At 41.4% G+C, this 20724-nt stretch overlaps 1 pseudogene; it reads left to right on the forward strand.

The window, feature by feature from the left end:
- Positions 1 to 1168: 1168 nt before the first annotated feature.
- On the forward strand, positions 1169 to 19160 carry LOC137257417 (chymotrypsinogen A-like; annotated as a pseudogene).
- The last annotated feature ends 1564 nt before the right edge of the window (positions 19161 to 20724 follow it).

Below are 20724 nucleotides of genomic sequence, written 5' to 3' on the forward strand. Positions count from 1 at the left end.
GGTTTGCAATTATGCATCTGAGGTGAAGTTTTCAATCCTACTGGGGCCCGAAGACAGCTGTTTATACATGTTCATTACAACCGAATTAAAAACCCGTTTCACCAACAAAAAATAATTTTCAAATATTTACTGACAGCGATTCATAAATACGACAGTTTCCCAAAGTATCGGCCAAAACACGAAAAGGGAATATAGTAAATAGAAAAAGAGACCATTAACAACAAAATGTGGCTTTTTTTCATTGTATGCGTTGTTAGCAATATCAGTTGGAAATGTTTGTTAAAGTTTTGATATTCATGGGGCTGACAATATAGAGACGACATGAACGGACATTCTTGTGCTTATTTGTTTAGAATGGCCTTTAATAACGATAATAATAAGCTGCCTTAGCATTATTCTTTGTAGTTTGTTTCAAACAATCATTAGTTTGAAGGTTTAATTGTCCGTTTGTTACCTGGATACCATTCTCTTCCCACAGAGGTTACTTGTCATATCTTCCTACGAACCTCTGTTCTAATACAACCATATTTCGCGGTTCTCATAAAATCCACTAGCGGCAAAAAATGGTAGCAGATTTAGCTCCCTTTTTCTGTCCAATCAGAGCACGTGTTACGTCGACTTATATTAGATTCAGCTTGACAAATGCAAGCAAAGTGGAGAAACGAAAATGACATGACTGAGTTCTGTCTAGAAGAAACATTTGAGTATCGCGCTCGGGAAGAGGTTCAAATTTTCACGATGCATCCGGAAATTACCGAGATCTTGCGAATGATCACTTTTGAAACAAGGTCGCTGATTGCACTACTAAATCTGATTGCCTCCAATCAAGAGTCTTGAATACTCGCACCACGAAAGGGTCGTATTAGTACAGAGGTTACGTAGGAAGATGTGACAAGTAACCACTGTGGGAAGAGAATGCCTGGGTACATACTTCAAAGCGCGCAGCTTGGCAGACCTCTGCTGGCGCTCTGCCGTTAATTGTTTTTGATAAGAACCCGGATTTGAGTGGGTATCAATGAGTTGGTAAATATACGATTGTAAACATACGATTTTAAGGCTTGGTATACTGAGCTGAAATTTAAGCAGAAACGGGTCTCTGTTCTGGCACAGGACATATCCACAGCAGATGGGATAAATATGATCTGATATTGTGAATTACGGGAGCAAGATGGTAATGACTTCGAGCATAGGAAGAGGCGTGGTTCTGCGTGTTACTATCGTGAGCGTCTTATGCTGGTTTGGAGGTAAGCCCAATGTGTGCGTGTGTGGGGTGTGTGTGCTTGTATGCCTGTGTGTTTGTATGCCTGTTTGTAAGGCCTGTGTGTGCGTTTGAGTGTTCGTGTATGAGCTTTTGCGTGTTTACAATGGTTGTCATTTGCCCTTGCAACAATGGAATGTTTTTGTTTGCTGATTTAAAAGAGCCAAAATGGCATTGTGCTATTTCCGTGGTCATTGTATGAGGCACATTTGATTCAAGAAATGACATTGTGAAAAGTGTTTCAATGGTGTTTCATTTATTTTTATCAAGTATCTCATATTTCAGCTGCCCAAGACAGAGCAACTTTCTGCAATTCTTTACTTAACTGTATCGGCTCCTCTCCAATCTGCCCTGTGTTGTTTGGATACTACAACTGCTCCGATTTCAACATTCAGAGAACCGCTGGTAATGTATTCATGCGTCTCAACTACTGGAGTTGCACCAGTTGTCGTTAGTGTGAGGTGTTAGACGAATACGAAAATATGTATAATTTTCAACGGCAGTACCTCTTATTTTCATGGCTTATTTTAGACTATGGGTCAGCATCATATAATTTTTAGAGACCCTTTTACGTCATGATTTACACCCACATGTGTTTATGTGTTTTTGTTTTGTTTTTTCTTTGGGTGGTGGAGCAGGGGGGAGAGTTCTTGGATCGATTTCAATAGTTACAGACACAACAGGTAACATTTGATGCCACTAAAATGTTCGCGGCTATTAATATTATATTGCCGGGCGGTGGGGTAGCCTAGCCTAGTGGTTAAAGAGTTTGGTCGTCATGCCAAGGACACGGGTTCATTTCCCCACATGGTTACAATGTGTGAAGCCAGTTTCAAGTGTCCCACTTCTGATATTTCTGAAATATTCCTAAAAGCCGCTTAAAACCAAACTCACTCACTCGACATGCCAAAAACCTGTTCAGTTCCACACATGGGTATAATAGGAAGCTTATTTCTGGTGCCCGATGATATTGCTGGAATATTGCTAAAGGCGATGGAAAACCATACTGAACCACTAGGAAGTACTGTCTTGTACACAGAATTCGTTAATTATTGATTTTGTACACAGAATATCACTACTATGTTGTTTCAAACTTTGTGCACTCAATTTGATGTGTGTAGATAATGTAAATCAACGTAATTAAGTTCAACCTTCTGGAAAAGCCAAGATGTATGATTATTAATAAGTGATATATAACTAAGTTCAAGATTATTGTATCAAAGGTAAAACGTTCCATGCACTAAATTAAATTTAAAAGTAATGAGTATTACATATACGGAAAACGGAAACCGTTACCATTAAATCATTGCCCACCAACAACACATAGACATCAAAAGAGTACTTAGCTATTAGATGTTGAAATTATTTAAGGTCATTTTCTTGTTTTATTTAGAACCGGCATGCGGGGAGAGTTCGTCTCAATACATCATGCCTGCCATTATCGGCTGTTTAAACGCGGTGGAGAGAGAGTTCCCATGGACAGTGAATGTCGTAGATGGAGATGCTGCTATCAGCATGTGTGGAGGATCCATTATAAGGAAAGATGTAATCCTCACGGCCGCCCATTGTGTCAGGTGATGCCTCTACTTAGGATAGGACAAAATAGCAAAAACAAAACTTACTGTTTTAAATATACCATTAAAAAGTAGGAGATATTGGATTTACAAGGAGGATAACCTGCAATTGATGAAGCCAAACGGGAAGCAGATGATGAAGAGAAATTAAGGAAAATGTAACAATTTTATTCTGTTCCTTTCGAAATGTTTCATCTCTATGAATATGTATATACGACATTTTCTCATATGCAGTGTATGCTTACAAAATGGAATATGCCCTATTTTGTGAATGGTACATATAACTTGACACCCTTGGCTATAAGATACGATAAGGGCATTGACCGGATATCACAAATATAGACATACACGTTGCACTTATTGAACAAATTACTGGGGTTTCCGAAAGCAAGGCCAGGGCTTCTAAACGGAAAATAGAGTTTTTGACAAGTGAAATTTGACACCAGGCAGAAGCCCTGGAGTAGTACCAGTAATGGTGGCACGAGACCACTTCAAACAGATAAGTATTTAATATCAATAACATAGATCTAGACCTCCTTTCAAAGACACCAAAACCAAAATGACACGGCCCGTCTCCCTTCACACAAGCCCACTGAAGACAGAGGTCGGCTGTGGGCGTGTCTATTCACTAGACTAAACAAATGTCTAAATGGAAATTGATCAATACTGTCTGGCTGGCTGGGTCACACAGTGGCGGTCACAACGGCTGAGAGCTGGTGAAAATTAGAGAAATGATTTACATAACGTATGAACCCTGCAATATGCCTATGATATGCGAATTAAGAATGAGGACGAGGGAGCTTGCTATGCGGGGTACTCTCGTGTGAGGAAGTTGGAATTACTAACTTTATTAGGGATAAAATATCAAAAACCTCCTACTGAGAAAGATTTAAAAGTACAAGTGCACGACCGGGGATTGTGAGATTATTCACATATGAGGAAGTCTAAGCTCATTGCATTACTCAATGAACAAGTCCCTATAGAATTATAATTCACACCTACTGAGTGTGCTATAGAAAATATTATAGAGGGTGGAAGATGGAAGTTCAAAGAAACATAGACGTTGAAGGTATAAGGCAATTGGTATTTGATAAAGTGAATGAAGAACTGAATGATTTAAAAGGTATTAAATTTCAACTCACATTAAATATGACACTAGAGAAACAACAGGGAAATGAAATAATTGACCAGACTTTTGTTTACTTCAGAAGTAATCAGGAAGTTACAACACAACCAGATACTATCAACTCTTCTATTGACAGATCATTCAAGAAAATTCAAGAAACACTAGAATGTTACACTAATATGGGGTCTGGTTGGGTTGTTGATATGATTAATATGATCGACCTGGATATTGCAAACTATAAACCATTCAGAGGTGGATCGTACTTACCCTTGCCTCAGCATTTCAAGAACAAACAAGTTATGGTTAACACGTTAAAAATCGTGGTGATGATTGTATGAGGATAGCAATAAGATCTGCTAAATTTCCATCTCAAACACATTCTGATAAACTTTCCAGTTATCCAGAAGATGATGGGATCAATTGGGAAGGTATAGATGAACCAACACCTATCTCTCAGATCAATAGAATAGAAAAACAGAATCCAGACTTAGCCATAAGCATATTCGGACACGAAGGTAAAAATGTAATAGTGCACAGGATAAGTCCTTTATTGTATGAGGATGGTCATAAAACAATCAATATATTTATGATACAACCAGGTGAAAAATATCACTACACGTGGATTAAGTATTTCAGCTGACTGTTGTACCATCAGTCGAAACATTGGGGAAAGAAACACTTCTGTGAAGGTGCCTTCCTGGGTTTTCTAGGGCCGATCTGCTCAATTCACAAAGGGATGATTGTAGAGGTGTAGGGGAAACAGCCATATGAGTAGATATGCCAACCAAAAAACAACAATATATTGAAATTTATCAACCACAAAAATCAGATGTCAGTACCATACATTATCTACGCAGACTTTGACGCTATTATTAAACCAGTCGATACAGTGGCTCAATCCCCTAATCAAAGTTACACTCAGAAAATCAAGAACACGAGGCGTGTGGGTTTGGAAATGTGGTTGTTCGGTGTGATGGCCAAACTAACCATCCAGTCATTTATAGAGGCCCAGACACGGCTGAGAAATTTCTAAAGTGTTTACAACATGAGGAAGGAGAGATCAGGAAAAACTTGCATAACATATCACCAATGCGTATGATCCAAGCAGACAGGGTAGCCCACAATAAAAGCACGCATTGTCATGTATGCTGTAAACCTCTGACTGATGATTCAGTGAGAGACAACTGTCACATGACAGGGAAATACAGAGGTGAGGCTCACAATGAGTGTAACTTGAAGCTACGGATTAACCTAAATCTTATTCATATCCCAGTGGTATTTCACAATTACGAGGGTATGATTCACACTTGATTAAAGGTAAAAGGCAACATTTCCTGTATCTCAAACAATATGGAGAGATATATGTCCTTTACGCTAAATGGGTTGAGATTCATAGATAGTGTTCAGTTTCTGTTGTCGTCTCTGGACAGCTTGGTAAAGGCTAATAACCCAGATGACTTGGCTATAACTAATCGATACACAGAAGAGAAAACTAGAGCCTTGCTGCTATGTAAGGGTATTTACCAGTATGAATAAATGGATTACTTGTCTAGGTTTAATGAGACAGAGTTACCTCCCATTGACCGCTTCTATAGCAAGCTGTCAGGCGCATCTGTCTCACAAGACGATTACAAACACGCTAAAAATGTATCGGAACAATTAGACTGTAAGAATCTAGGTGACTACCATGATTTATATTTGAAAACAGATGTGTTGCTGTTGGCTGAAGTGTTTGAGATATTCAGAAAAACGTGTTTGAAGCAATATGGGTTGGACCCAGCATGGTATTATTCAAGTCCTGGGCTGTCGTGGGATGCCTTACTGAAGAAAACAGGTGTGGAGTTAGAATTATTCACCGATTATTATATGCACCTGTTTGTTGAGAAAGGGTTACGAGGGGGTATTTCCATGGTATCTGAACGCTACGCTAAAGCTAACAACAAGTATGTGGAAGGATACAACCTTAATAAACCTTCGAGTCATCTACTCTACCTCGATGCTAACAACCTGTATGGCTGGGCTATGAGTCAATATCTACCAACAGGTGGATTCGCATGGGAGTCATGCAGACAGCCGACTGCAAGTCCCCATGTGGATGTTATGAGTATTGCACCTGATTCTGATAAGGGTTATATACTCGAAGTTGACTTAGAGTACCCGGTACAATTACATCAGTCTCATAACAGTTACCCATGGCACCATAAAAAAAACAGTATGGTAACAGGTGGTGTGTTGTACACGGATACTGATTCACTACTGATGGAAATTCAAACTGAGGACATGTATGAGGATATGAAAAACAATATACACATGTATGATACAAGCGATTACCTGAGAGATCACCCCATGCACAATCAAGCCAATAAGAAATCTCTTGGTAAGATGAAAGATTAATGTTCTGGCACACCAATTGCTGAATAGGTCGGGTTGAGACCTACGAGTAAGATGTATTCTATAAAAAAAGGCAGACGACGCTGAAAAAAGAAAGGCTAAGGGGTGCAAAAGAATGTGGTGAAAAGACATATTAAGCATACCGTATACAAACATGCTCTATTCGAGAAGAAAACATTCAAACACCAGATGAACATACTTCGTAGTGACATGCATAAGATATTTGGATTGACATTAAAAAAGACATCTCTATCACCGCTAGATACAAAACGCTGGATGGCCCCAGATGGTGTCAATACCTATGCTTATGACCACTGTGGGTGTTCCCCGACAGAATAGGGAGACAGCGAAGGATGCAACACAAGTAGCACGTGGTTTCGAGCGCATATACAAATGCAGTCCACTGACGTGGTCTTCCGAGTTGCAAGTCGACCCCGTTAGAGAATTTATGGGTGCCACATCTCAACTGGTAGCCAAACACAATGTAGAGATAAGGAGGGGTGTGGCTGGTAAACATCGAAGCCAAGCCGTTGTCGAGCAATTTAATCGCTCCTTAACCGAACGTTTGTTTTCACACCAATATTCACGTGACTTAGTGGAGATGGGGACACCCCATACCCCTATTGACAGCCAACCGCAAGTCCCCACACCCACATCAAACAGAAAATGGGTAGCATTTCCTCGTGTGGTTGATTTTATGAATGTGAAGTCACTAAGCTACTCAATAAGAAATCAGTTGATGCAATCCATATGAAATCTGTTGTATCTCTGTATGAAGCGCCCAGTCGCAAGAAAAAAGTCCAGATAGTGAGATAGTGAGATTGTTAGATATTTATATAAACCAGGTGAATACGATCCTATCTGGCCTTTGAAAACGTATAATATCGATCGAGTGGATATAAGAGCCGGGGATCCTAACCTGTATTTCCCCTGTACAGTAGGAAATCATAGCTTGATCTTAAACAGGCGTTTAACTTCTTTGATGTAGTCCTTTTTCTTCTTTGCTTTCTATCCATGCCATACACTTTGCATAAACAATAATGACCTGTAACCCCTGTACCACACACCGAACATGTGTACTTGATACTATCTTTACGGTGATAAGAACAATAACCCTTACTGTGGCTCATTTTACTACAAATGTTCGTTTTCCCCATAAGTACCCAGTTGCAAAGGTGTCTCATTTTGTGATATATTAATTTATGAAATTAGTCTAATTGTTTAACAATTAACACTGTCACCACTAAACCAAGTATGACGAAGACCAATTCGCGATCTTTGTGACCCTCTGAATTGGTGTAATACTGTGTCACCGTTGGTTCATTTAATGGTTCCAGTTGGTTACCTGTTAACATTAGTATTCATTCACAGCTTCATCGAAGTCTGTGGAAGTTCTAACAGCATGATTTTCGAGCTAGAGTTGATTATTGATAAAATCTGGTCTCTTCAAATGTCTCTTAGCGTATTCAGCCTGTGCGGCTTGTAGTTTCTCTGTGGCTATATTGTGTCATTTACGTTCCGCCTCTATCTCAGCCACGTTTGACTTACAGTCGTCTGTCCTGCTGGTTGTGTTGACTTGCAGCTCTGGTTGACTTGCTGTCAGCTGTCCGCAGGACATACAATGAAACAGCAGCAGACGCTACTGCACCACCTGCAGCTATCCACATGTAATTATTATGTTTATTATGTCTTAGCAAGGCATTTTTTCTACCAGCCTCAACTCTTTTTGGGTTCTTCTTCTTGGTAACTTGCATCACTCTCCTGTTTGCTGTCCACAGGACTCCCCATCTCCACTTTGCTGTCTGCTGAGGTGTGGGGTGTCCCCACCACTGAGCTGTCTGCCATCTTTTATAATATTATTGTTATTATTTTTTTTATTAAATTTACAATACTTTGCATTGATGATCACTGCCGTCATTGGTGCTAGATACATACCATATTTGTGGTACAAAGTACAACTGATATAACTCAAGGCATTATCGATAAACAAGTCCTCCCACAAATAGAGACGACATTCGGTGAGATGGGTAAAAGGTGCTATGCCAGTGTAAATCTGGGTAATAGTAGAACATATGACTTTTGTCATCTCCGCCCCGAGTTGTGCCTCGCATCTAGCATATAATTTATTGATTTCCTCGTCCGACATTTTCTGAATCTTATCAGCAGTGATGTTGTCACCTAAACATTGCTTTCCCTTACCACCCACGACTAGCGTTATCAGTATGTCACGCTGTTTGTTGTCCTTTTGCTCCTCTGGAACCAACAAATGCTCTAGTAATTCATCGCACTCCATTTTATAATATAGCACTCTAGTTTTTATTTTTAAAAAATAATACCCTACGTACACTAAACACACAGAGATAAAGGTTAGATTACACACGTCTAGAAATTCCAAAACAAGCATTTTACTAACATTTACTAAATTTTATTAGAAATAAAAAGCCGACCTCAGGTCATCACTAAAACATTACTAACATTTACTAGATCATTACAAACATGTACTATGCCGACCGCTAGGTCATTGAGGGTGTGGGAATCACCCCACCACGTCGTAATCCACTGGCTGATCGGTTTTCAACACAAGCTTGGCATGCTAGGTTTCAGCTAGCTCTTTTTTAGCCCGTTCCTGTTCTGATTTACTCATCACATCGTTCTCTCTCAAACACTCCACCCAACGCGTCTGCTCTCTCAAATCTTTCAACACTTAGTTGAATTTATGTGTCAGCACCCATATGCTATGATTCGCGCCAGCCAGAGAAGGCTAAATACGATGTTATATCTCTCTTTTTCATCATCTCTCTGTTAACGCTGGACTCATCAAGGATGAACTACGTCGATTTCCCTTTAAATCGGTTGTGAAACAAGGTTAAATACTCTTGTAGACGTGTACCCAGGTCGACTCTGTGTACATCCGGGTCAGTCATCACCCAAGTTCTTTCCTTGTACGTTTTAGTCATGGTTATAGCAGGGCACAATATAACGATTTCATCAAATACTTCCTTATAATAGCCCTCCAACAAATCCAGTACGAAAACAGTCTAACCACAACCCGTCTGCCCGCATGTAATAGAGCAGTGTGGATCGTGGGGTAAGTGGGGGAGAGCCCCATACCCCCAAGTAGACTCATTTTGGTGGTGTCTCCCAGTAGACCTGGCCGACCACAGACCTCCCTTCTGGTTATCGTGGGTGTGGGGGGACCACCCCACAAATAGATAGCTTACATGAATCTCCCATTGTCTATATTAAGTTGCGCATCGATAATTACATATAAATACAATTTCAATTCCCTTTCAATTCATTTCAATGAGCCTTCTTCATTATTTGAATGGTTATCACCTTGCTTCCATTTTTGTTGTGTCGCCCACTATCAAGATCACTGGTCATGTTTTGGACTATTGGCTTTCATCTGATCGCCGGCAGTTTCTTTATTTCATGCCACTGTTGGTATGCTTTCATTCCATGGCCAAATAACTGATTAGGCACTCCCTCTATGGTTACTTCTACTTTGGTGATTTCTGGTTTGGAAATTGTCTCTTTTGCATGGATCATATGCCCCAGCTGGTAAGATCAATATACCTTTCATTGTTCCAGTATCCTATCGTACAGGAAGGTCATTTTCCCAGAGTACTGCTTTCGAATCTGCCTGGCAAGATCCGGACTAGTCACCATATCGTACTCCAACGAGATCAACCTCAGAACAAGAACGACCTCAGAGGAGTTAGCCTAAGGATACCTCCCCCAACCAGTCACCTTTTCGAGGACGCCTCCACCCAATGATGGGGTGCTCACTTGGGGTTGGACCAGATGGCAGGTACCTAATCGGCAGACCAGAAGGACCGACACATCAATGTGTTGGAGTTGGACGCTGGTCCACAGGTCCGTTCCCCCCAGGCACCAGACCTTACTGGTCCACACGGACATCTCAGTCGCAGCCTGGACGATCAACCAACAAGGCTCGACCAGAGCCACTCCTCTCCTAGACCTGACACTCCATCTGTTCGAACTGGTAGACAGGCTCCACCTGAGCATCCACGCAGTTCACATCCCAGGAGCCAAGAACACCCTGGCAGACCCATGGACGTTTCAGTCCCTCTGTCTCCAGTTCAGCAGGCCCATGCTGGATCTGTTCACCACCAGGCTGAACTGCCAGCTCCCGATTTACGCATCCCCAGTGCCGGACCCAGTGCCCTGTGCCCTCGACGCACTATCTTGGGAAGGGATGGACGCTTATGCCTTCCCTCCACCAGTGATTCTAGCACAGGTAGTAGCTAAGCTTCAGACCACGAAATCCATCAGACTGCTTCTGGTGGCTCCCATGTGACACGCTCGACCCTGGTTCATTCCCCTTAGCAGACTTATTTGGATCCCTCTCCGGAGGGATCTACTCCTAAGCAAGCCAAGTGGCCACGTTCATGAAAACCCTCAGGTATTCGATCTGCACGTTTGGCTTGTACTCAAAGGGGGCTCAGGAAGAGCAGATACTCCAAGCGAGTAACCTCCGCCCTGGCTTCCTCACAGAGGAAAACCACTCAGAAGCTCTACGACTTCCAGTGGGGCTCCTTTTCAACCTCCTGTGAGGACCACAGCGTGGAGGCGGATTCTGCAACTATGCCCCAGATACCTGACTATCTGGTTCAAATGCGCAATGTCAAGGGGCTCAAGGCCTCATCCATTAACACCAATCTGGCGGCAATCATGTCCGTTGTAAGGAAGAGGTCGTTGGGACTGGACATTTTGGTGCTGAGGGAACTAATCAAGTCTTTCCGACAAGCAGTGGGATTTGGCGGTGATCCTTGACCACCTCAAGTCAGATTTTTCATGAGCCTCTGGACGAACCTTCCATATCCCTTCCCGAGGGCCATTGGTAGACCCTGCAGAGGAGGGAGCACTCTCTCTCTTTGCACCACGAGGGCCCTACGAGTATATACCTACCACACCCGCTCCCTCAGACAGGGGCAGTGGAGGCTCTTCCTCCCTCACTCCCAGAGGAGCAAACGGGAGATCGACAGGAGAGCGCTTGGAGTCTACCTTCGGTCCACCATTATGGAGGCCTACAAGAGTCAGGACAGGCCAGTTCTGCCTCGAACTAACCCACACGACATTGCGGTGGTGGACTTCATGGTGGGCTGCTTCTGGAAGTCTGGCTTGTTGTTCACCAACCACTATTTAAGAGGTCTCTCCAAAGAGGATCTGGCGGGCATTTTGAGGTCTTTGCTCAGCAAAGAATGAGGGCTCCTCACCCTTTGAGTCGGCGCAGTGTTCCTCCTCCTTAGGAGGCCCACATTCCTCCACTTCTCGATAGGTCTCAAGCCTTTGTTTGTGCTAATAAACACTTCTGTTGTTTATCGCTACTCCTTCGGTTTTGTGCTGTCTTTTATTGTGTTGGGTTTCCATTCTGGGGTTGCCATCCGCTCCCCATCCGCTCCCCTAGCGAAGGGGTCTGGGCAACGGTTCATGTCCTACCCGCACTCTAGTGCGGGGACGGATGCTTCCGTAAGGTCGCTCCCCTCAGGGTTTCTTGGTCCTTCTTGAAGTAGAGATGCACAGGCGAGGTCTAGCGTCCACACTCTCAGCCCTTCACCTCTGTGCCATTCTCAGCAGTGTTGGCTTTCTTTCCTGATAAGTATATGAGAAATATAACATTTTTGATTAAATATCATTTTTTATACTTACCTGGTAGAAAGCCAACAATTGGAAGTTCCCGCCCAGCCTCCCCTCCTGAGGGTTTTATTAACTGCCTCGCTGGGTAAGGGAATGATGGGTACAGGTCATCTCGTGACCTGGGTGACCTACTGCCCATATGTTGACCTCGAGTCTCTACTTTGTGAGAGAAATTGATTAAGCACCACTCAAGTGGGCAATGTTGGCTTTCTACCAGGTAAGCATAAAAAATGTCATTTAGTCAAAAATGTTATGTTCTAGACAAACAGAATGGGGCTGTATCTGGAAATATGAAGGAAATATTAAAGGAAGTGCAGACGGATTTTGGCTGAAATAAGCAAAATAAAATGTCAGCTGGAAAAAGAGTGCGATACTTGGAATATACAGAGCTTTAAACTACATAGATTTCGCTGATACCAACCTAATGGCAGCTAGCATGGGATTAGGGTGAGTGAGTGAGTGAGTTTAGTTTTACGCCGCACTCAGCAATATTACAGCTATATGGCGGCGGTCTGTAAATAATCGAGTCTGGACCAGACAATCCAGTGATCAGCAACATGAGCATCGATCTGCGCAATTGGGAACCGATGACATGTGCCAACCAAGTCAGCGAGCCTGACCACCCGATCCCGTTAGTCGCCTCTTACGACAAGCATAGTCACCTTTTATGGCAAGCATGGGTTGCTGAAGGCCTATTCTACCCCGGGACCTTCACGGGGCCATGGGATTAGGAGTGGTAGGAGTTGGTTTGTTGACAACAGTCATAGCAGCGCCGGTGGTGTTAGGACTTGAATTAGCGGCTGTAGCGATGGGAACAGTTAGGACGGTGTTTAGATTTGTATCCCACAAATTGAATTATAAAGCAAAGAAACACAATGAAATTAGAATACATGCTGTATCAAAATTAAACACAATAGAAGATCATGTTTCCACTGCACTCAATGATAACAAAATCTCAGAAGATGAATTTTGCTTGATTCTAGGTGAACTAGAGAAGAACCAAATGAAGGAGGAAATTCAATCAAATGTTCATAAAACATATTCTATAAGCGAGGATGAGAAAAAAGTGCATAAAACAAGGGATACAACAAGCCCAACAGGCGTTTATTATGAAAACCAATGGCATGATAGAAGATACACTTTAAACTGATGTGAAATCAATATAGTCCTGTGGACAGCTGACTGCAAGTCACCACACCCCAGTGGACAGCCAACTGCAAGCCTGTGCACCACCACCATCTTATAGAGAGCAGTTCATACTATTAGAGATTTATTCACACCTATGTATAATAATGGATTTGTGGTGTGTTGAAAATATATCATTTACTGATGTTGAGCCTCTGATTGTTAACAAACTCAATGAATTAGAGTATGGCATTTATCAACTGACTATTGTTATTAATGAAGATGTCTTCAAACAGTATTTTCTGACTGAATTCATTGCTGATTACATATATCAGGCTACCTAAATGATTATATCATCAGCAGTCAGCAGTGGGCTTGTGTGAAGGGAGACGGGTTGTGTCATTTTGGTTTCGGTGTCTTTGAAAGGGGGTCTAGATCTATGTTATTGATATTAAATATTTATTTCTTTGAACTGGTCTTGTGCCACCATTACTGGTACTACTCCTGGCTTGAATAAAAAATCATTAGGCAATAAGTTAAAAAGAAAATATTTACAATCTTACTTTCTCAAATATTGCAATGACTATACAATGGCTATGCACTGAAAGCAATACAAACGAAAGGCATACAAACTCTAATATAACTCTAGTAAACTTTGAAATGGGGTTGAAACCAACCAATCCCTCACACAAAGGATCTTCACGGTCAACATCGCTTGCGCCACCATCTATGGGGTTTATAACAAGTCAATCAAACGGCTCAGTTTAACTGTAAGGATCTTCGTTATCAACGTCACTTGCAGCAGCATCGTCTACATCCATGTCACAATCCTCCAAACCTGCATTGAATCCGAGGCTTCCTTGTAGTCGACTGTTCATATCCGTTACAGCCCACTTTTGTCCATTCAAAGCAATACCAGAAAGCTGGACACATTTGACTCAACATGGAATTAAATAATATGCAGGATTCTATTCGGAAAAAAAATCCGATTAGTAGTCCATGGACTTCTAAACGAGAGGGCTTGCTTGGTATGTCCAGTTTTAACAGTTCTAAATCTTAAGATATTATATATGTTTGATCACTGCTCACAACCATGTTTGTCTGGATTTTCTCCCTGACTGACTACGCCATGTTGATGACTTATGGTCAGAATTTCATGAACTTCCTTTGCGTTCAGTGATTTGTTTTTGTCAAATTCATGAACGTTTGTGTCGATATTCCTCGCTTTTAGAATGTTCAAGAAATGTTCTTTCTTATCTAGTTACATAATAGTTATCTCCCCTATCAAATTCAAGAGAACTAACTTGTTTTGTGGAAGGTCACCCTATACGAGCAGTAAACAGACTGATGACGTCACCCATGAACTTTCATGAATCTGTCCATTAAAGTATGTACACCGGCGATTCAGTGCTAAAATTGAAGCGTAGGGTTAGGGTATGTAAGGAACATATAACATGTACATGTGTCAGTCATACGGCGTTCTTCTTCCAGCTTCCCTCCTCTTAGAATGATACCGAAGACACGATAATCGATGTCTGTACCATATATGTCTGCCTGCGGTGCAGCTATATAAGTTTTAGGTTTTTGGTATCACTGGTGGGCAGAATTTCATCACGATTTGCAATCACTTGCCATTATCATCTTTTAATACTTATAAACTTACTTAAATGCATGTTAATGATATGGATAGATTGGGAATCTGTTTTAGCAGAGATGTTTGATTATGATTATAGACACTGTTAGGCATTATTCATTTGTCAGTGTAAGTATATGGATGTATTAATATGGCTGTGAGTGAGTGAGTTAATATTTAACGTCACATCGGCAATATCTCAGCCATATCGTGACGAGAACATTTAATACTGAAATGAAATATATGGATGTTATTAAAACCTGTCAACGAGGGACAGTAAAACAACTAGAATATCACAAATGGGATTAAAACTAGTGTGGAAAGTTAAAACTAATATCACTATTTAGACGATACAATTTAAAAACAGACTATAGATCGCCAAGAACAGAAGGTAGATCACCACACTAGGGACCATGGAATATGGCTGTGAACGTACATCTGAATACTGTTTTACATAGGTATAACTTATACAACTGTAACCATATTCACTGTAAATAGAATGTTTGATGCCACAGATCTGTTGTCAAAAGTCCAAACTCCTTGGGAGTTGGATACGGATCAACAAAAATATCCAACCTCGTCTACGTCCGGGCCAGGCGGATCATCATCCATCCGGATTATAACAGTAATAATGGTACGGTACGAGGGTTGGCTGAAAGGTTCTAAGCCTCACAGTGAAAAAAAGTTACAAAGTCCACGTTTGTAATTTATTTTTCTACGTAGTCCCCTTCCAAGTTCACACACTTTTGCCAGCGATGCTGCGAGGCCCGAATCCCGGTCAGGAAGAAATCTTCTTCAGCTACCCTAAAAAAATCAGTCACAGCGGAAATGACGTCATCATTACTTGCAAAATGGCGACCGGCGAGTTCCTTTTTCATTTTGGGGAACAGGTGGAAGTCAGAAGGAGCCAAATCAGGTGAGTAAGGAGGATGGTCAATGAGTTCAAAGCCACAATCGCGGATTGTTGACATGGCCACCACCGATTTGTGAACAGGTGCATTGTCTTGGTGGAAGAGGACACCTTTAGCGATCATCCCTCGTCGTTTGGCTTTGATTGCTTCTCGCAACTGGTTCAGTAGATCAGCATAGTATCTGCCGTTGATAGTTTGACCTTTTTCAAGATAATCAATGAGCAGAATACCCCTGGAATCCCAAAAGACTGATGCCATCAACTTTCCAGCTGAAGGAACAGACTTGGCTTTCTTCGGAGCTGGTGAATCAGGATGCTTCCACTGTTTTGACTGTAGTTTTGTTTCTGGTTGAAAGTGATGTATCCAGGTCTCATCCATGGTTACAAATCGTGCCACAAAATCATTGGGATCTGCTTCAAAACGACGCAAATTGTCAAGGGACGTCTGGAACCTGACACGTTTCTGTTCTGCTATCAAGAGCTTTGGCACCCATCTTGCAGAAACTTTAGTCATTCCTAATTCGTTGGTGATAATATGCTCAACCCTCTCATGAGAGATGCCCACTACACTAGCAATATGTCGAGTAGTCAATCGTCGATCATCCATCAACATATCGAGCACTCGCGTGATGTTTTCTGGAGTGGTTGCTGTTGAAGGCCTTCCTGAGCGTGGGTCATCAGCAAGGCTTTGTCTGCCACGCTTTAATTCTGCAGCCCACTTCTTTACTGTGGAAAATGAAGGAGCATCATCCCCTAGAGTGGAGACCATGTCAGCATGTATCTGTGTTGGGGACATCCCTTTCTTTTGCAAGTACTTGATGACTGCCCTGTATTCAGTTTTGTCCATTTCTGATGATTTCAGAGGGTAGGTTTACCAAAAGAGCTGTAGTTGAGATAAAACTATTAGTACGTTTGTAGTTCTTGTGTCTATGATTCACTAAATGATTGTCCTCATTGGTGGCAAACACCTGTCTCTACCTGGCGGGGAAAAACCACTCAGGCTGAGAACTTTTCGGCCAACCCTCCTAATGATAGCATGCCAATCGCACCTTCATAAAGGTGTATACCTTCTGAAAAGTACCATACTAACAACATACCGCTGAGTATATCAGGAACAAATCGGGAGGGCAATTCATCTCTTGGTAAGACATTTGGTGGACAATATGGCCAGCGAGCTATAGCGTATGGCTACGATTACATAAGAACCGTTATTAGACGATCCAGAAACAAAGTAGGCTATTTTGCAAGTACATTTCGTAAGAGGCGATTAGCGTTATTGGGTGATCGATGCTCATGCTGCTGATTACTAGATCATCTGAACCAGACTCGATTAATTACGTACTGGCTCCATATAGCTGGAATATTGCTGAGAGAGGCGTAAAAAAACAAGCACTTGCAATTTCAACACATGGTCTGGACCAGTCGCCAAATATGGAACAGCGTCATGACAATGGACACAGGTCATAAATCGGCTGAAGTTAACCAACAGTGATCGCAGACTTAAGTTGGATGGGTAACCATTACAACAACCTGCACCCTGAAAGGTAGGGCTTCTGTCAACACTGAAACTTGTTCAACACATGCAGTGTGAGTTAATTCAAGAAACTTTGTTCACTCAGTGAGAAGAATAGGATGAGATGAAAATGTGACTGTTGACCTTTAGCACCCCAATGGGTTGCATTCTAGCCAGGAAGCTGAGAACGTGTGCCTACTGGTTGCTTAGTGATAAGGCAGCGTTTTGTGGTTTAGGCTAAATGAAAACAGTGAAATTTTTCTTGGGCATCGGCGCCTCACTTTTATTTGTGCCCATGACATTTTTTATTGCCATTTAAAAAACAATCATCTATTTGTCCATTATGAGAATGAGTGTGACTGAATCTACAATTCATAAACATGTGCTACACTTCCCAAGCTGTATTTCTGAGAGAAATGGGGGAGGGGGGGGGGGAAATAAATATATGTTCCTTCCGTGTCACCTTTTTTCATTCAAATCTTTTCTAAACATTTCTATCGCCCTCGTCACTTTTGACAAAAATGTGCCCAAGAAACATTATCTTTTTTATACAGCCTTATCTAGTCTGGTTAAAACCACGTACCCCACACTTCAGTAGAACTGGATCGGGTGGTCAGACTTAGTGACTTTGTTGGACGAGTGCTTTGTATCCAATGCATCAGCATAATCCTACACAAAACATTAGTTTTAATAAGAGATCTGGAATATTGATGATAATGTAAATCAGCATTCATTCAAGTCGTTACTATTGCTTCCATTCGCCAAGGGACAATGACATCGCTGTTGTGATTCTAAATGAAGCCCTGCCTCTGGGTGTGAAGACCGGTTTAAGAAGTATATGTCTACCCGAAGCTAGCACCTCTTATGACAGTAACCGTGGATGCATCACCGTCGGATGGGGAATTCAGAAAGGTAAGTATTTCAATACATAGTGAAGGCTCAATCGATTGAGAGTCGTATCCACAGTTACAAGGCCACATTGCAGGAATCATGGCATGACCAGTTCCAAGGCATAAATATGTCAAGGAGATATGTTTTATCTGTATCTTTCTTTTTAATTTCAGTGATTATGTTTCAGCTGAAACGATCTCTCACGTTTTCAAGAACTGTTTGCTGTATCACAGTCTTGCTTTGTGGTCAGTGATGGACATTCTTTCGAAATAAACAAAACATAACTATAGACTCATATCGCAGTAAATACCACTCCACTTCTGAAATTTAAGGAAATGAAATTTAATTTATATTCCCGACTAAAACTAAGAATAACTTTCATGGAAATGTGTTCTTTTCTATTAGCAGCTAATAAAAATGGGTGATATCCAATACGATTCGCATGGCGACTCAGGGGTCGCCCAGTGAGTCAATTCTTGCTTGCTCTTTTCAGAAAACGGTAATAGTTTTCCTGATAATCTTCAAAATCTACATGTGCCCTTGGTACCCCTGAACACCTGTCGAAGATCCTATGTGCCGGGTATTTTGTCACTGGATACTTTGATGCCTGTACGGTGCGTGGACATGTCTTGGACAGCATATTTTAAATACTCACATTTGATACCCATCATCTGGGATTTGGAATATTGTCCGAGCGGAATTTCTTGACTAGATTCAAGGGTAACCGTTTGGTTATTCGTTTAAAATTTAAAAGGTCTCAAATATGAAGTAATGTCTTTGCACAACGATAGCACACACAATCATGCAAAAAAAAACATTATTGGCGTTTAAGTTAACATAAGAATGACTTTCATCTGAACTAAAGAGACTGTCAATAGAAACTGAGTACTGATGTCGACTGAACTGTTTCTGACACATTCAAAGATTGTTCCAGGGTGATTGTGGCGGTCAACTGATTTGTCCTGAGGGGGACAAATGGGTTTTATACGGTGTGGTATCCAGAGGAGACCGAGCTCAGTCAGGAGTGTATACCTACGTCCCACAATATGTTGGCTCGATATTGTCACAAATACCTTAACTACTGGAACTCCCGGTGTGTTACTGTAAGCTGTAAATGTACACTGAACACATCTGAATCATGTGCATCAAAATTACTCATTAACGCATTTTGAAACCTTTTGTATCCTCATGGTTTGTTTGCATAGCTAAATGGTTATGTATTATTTAAGATGGAATATGTTGGATTAAAAAGACTTGAATGTTACATTGTCTGTAGAATGTAGATACAAGTTGGGGAATGGCGATCCAAGTAATCTATCCCAAAACAGTTGCCTCCCTTACTTGCATCAGGATTTGTGAATAGTGGTTTTCAGTGACAGTTTCGTCCTGATTAAGATAGAGACTTCATGTGTGAAGTCTTCACCTCTCCACAACAACCGTTAAGTTTCCAAAATTAGCATTGACCGAGTATTTAGGACAAGAGTGATGTCCATGCAATTACTGGTCTTCTTCAAACTGAATGCAATTTCAGATGAAAGACAAGAGTGAGCTCCCTTTATATGCCTAACTCTCAATATATACACACGCGCGCACGCGCACGCGCACACATACAGTCTGTACAGTCTTTACACCTGTAGTATTGTTATACAATGAAAAACCCTACTAGGTCACACGACACTTTGATGACCTCCCTGATTTCTCTTATGATAAGAGTGATGGCATAATGGCACAGCCTTGTTCATTCGTCATGATGGAAGGCCGGGTTTGAACTGATATTTCACATGTTCCTTTAAACTATGAAATGTTGTTCAAGGCGGCTCCAAATTAAGACCCCTAGTGCTCACTGATTATGACTCATATTTGGAATGATGATCACACTAGTTCTTTGTCATGATTTAAATAGGAAGCTGTTTACTTTCCCACAGTTTTTCACTGTGATCCGTTTGCAAAGATACGTGAGCATTACATAAGTGAAGAAGTATCTTTGACTAGAAAATGTAATGAAAGGATTTGTTCAATCATATGGGATATTTCTTCTGTTGAGGTTTCAAATACAAGGATCTTCAGTCATTCTTTACATAGATTTCTTACACACACCCGAGTCCTTTTACACAAATAGTATATTTAATCATACATACAAGCAGTGTCGGCCTAGGGGTCATGTGTACACACGATTTTGACAAAAAACATATTTACAAGACTGGGTTGGACAATGCGCCAGCGACACCTCTTCCTCGTCCACATCCCTCATTTTTAATAGAACGAGTCAAGTTCAAAATGTCTTTGTGGTACAAGGAAGTACATCTAACCGTCTGGTGTTGCCATCTTAACGATGCACAGGTCAACACGTACTGAATTGGCACCAGGACATTGCCCCCATGACACATTGGCCAAAACTAGCTTCTTATTACTTAAGTGTTGGATGAACAACGATGACGTATCTCAGTTGGTACAACGTGTGTTGATAGGTCACAGGTGTGAGCAATTAGGTGCTTCTAGGCCTAGCCATCATCGGGGGTGTTATCGGCAATGCAGATATTTTGAAGAAACAAGGATTTACAGAAACGGCGAGAGAAAAGTACCACAGATTTGGTTTTTGAAAGACGAGAGAATTCATCTTTTTCATTTCTACCACGTTCATG

Source organism: Haliotis asinina, chromosome 12 (assembly GCF_037392515.1).
Source record: "Haliotis asinina isolate JCU_RB_2024 chromosome 12, JCU_Hal_asi_v2, whole genome shotgun sequence".
NCBI classification, from domain to species: Eukaryota; Metazoa; Mollusca; class Gastropoda; order Lepetellida; family Haliotidae; genus Haliotis; species Haliotis asinina.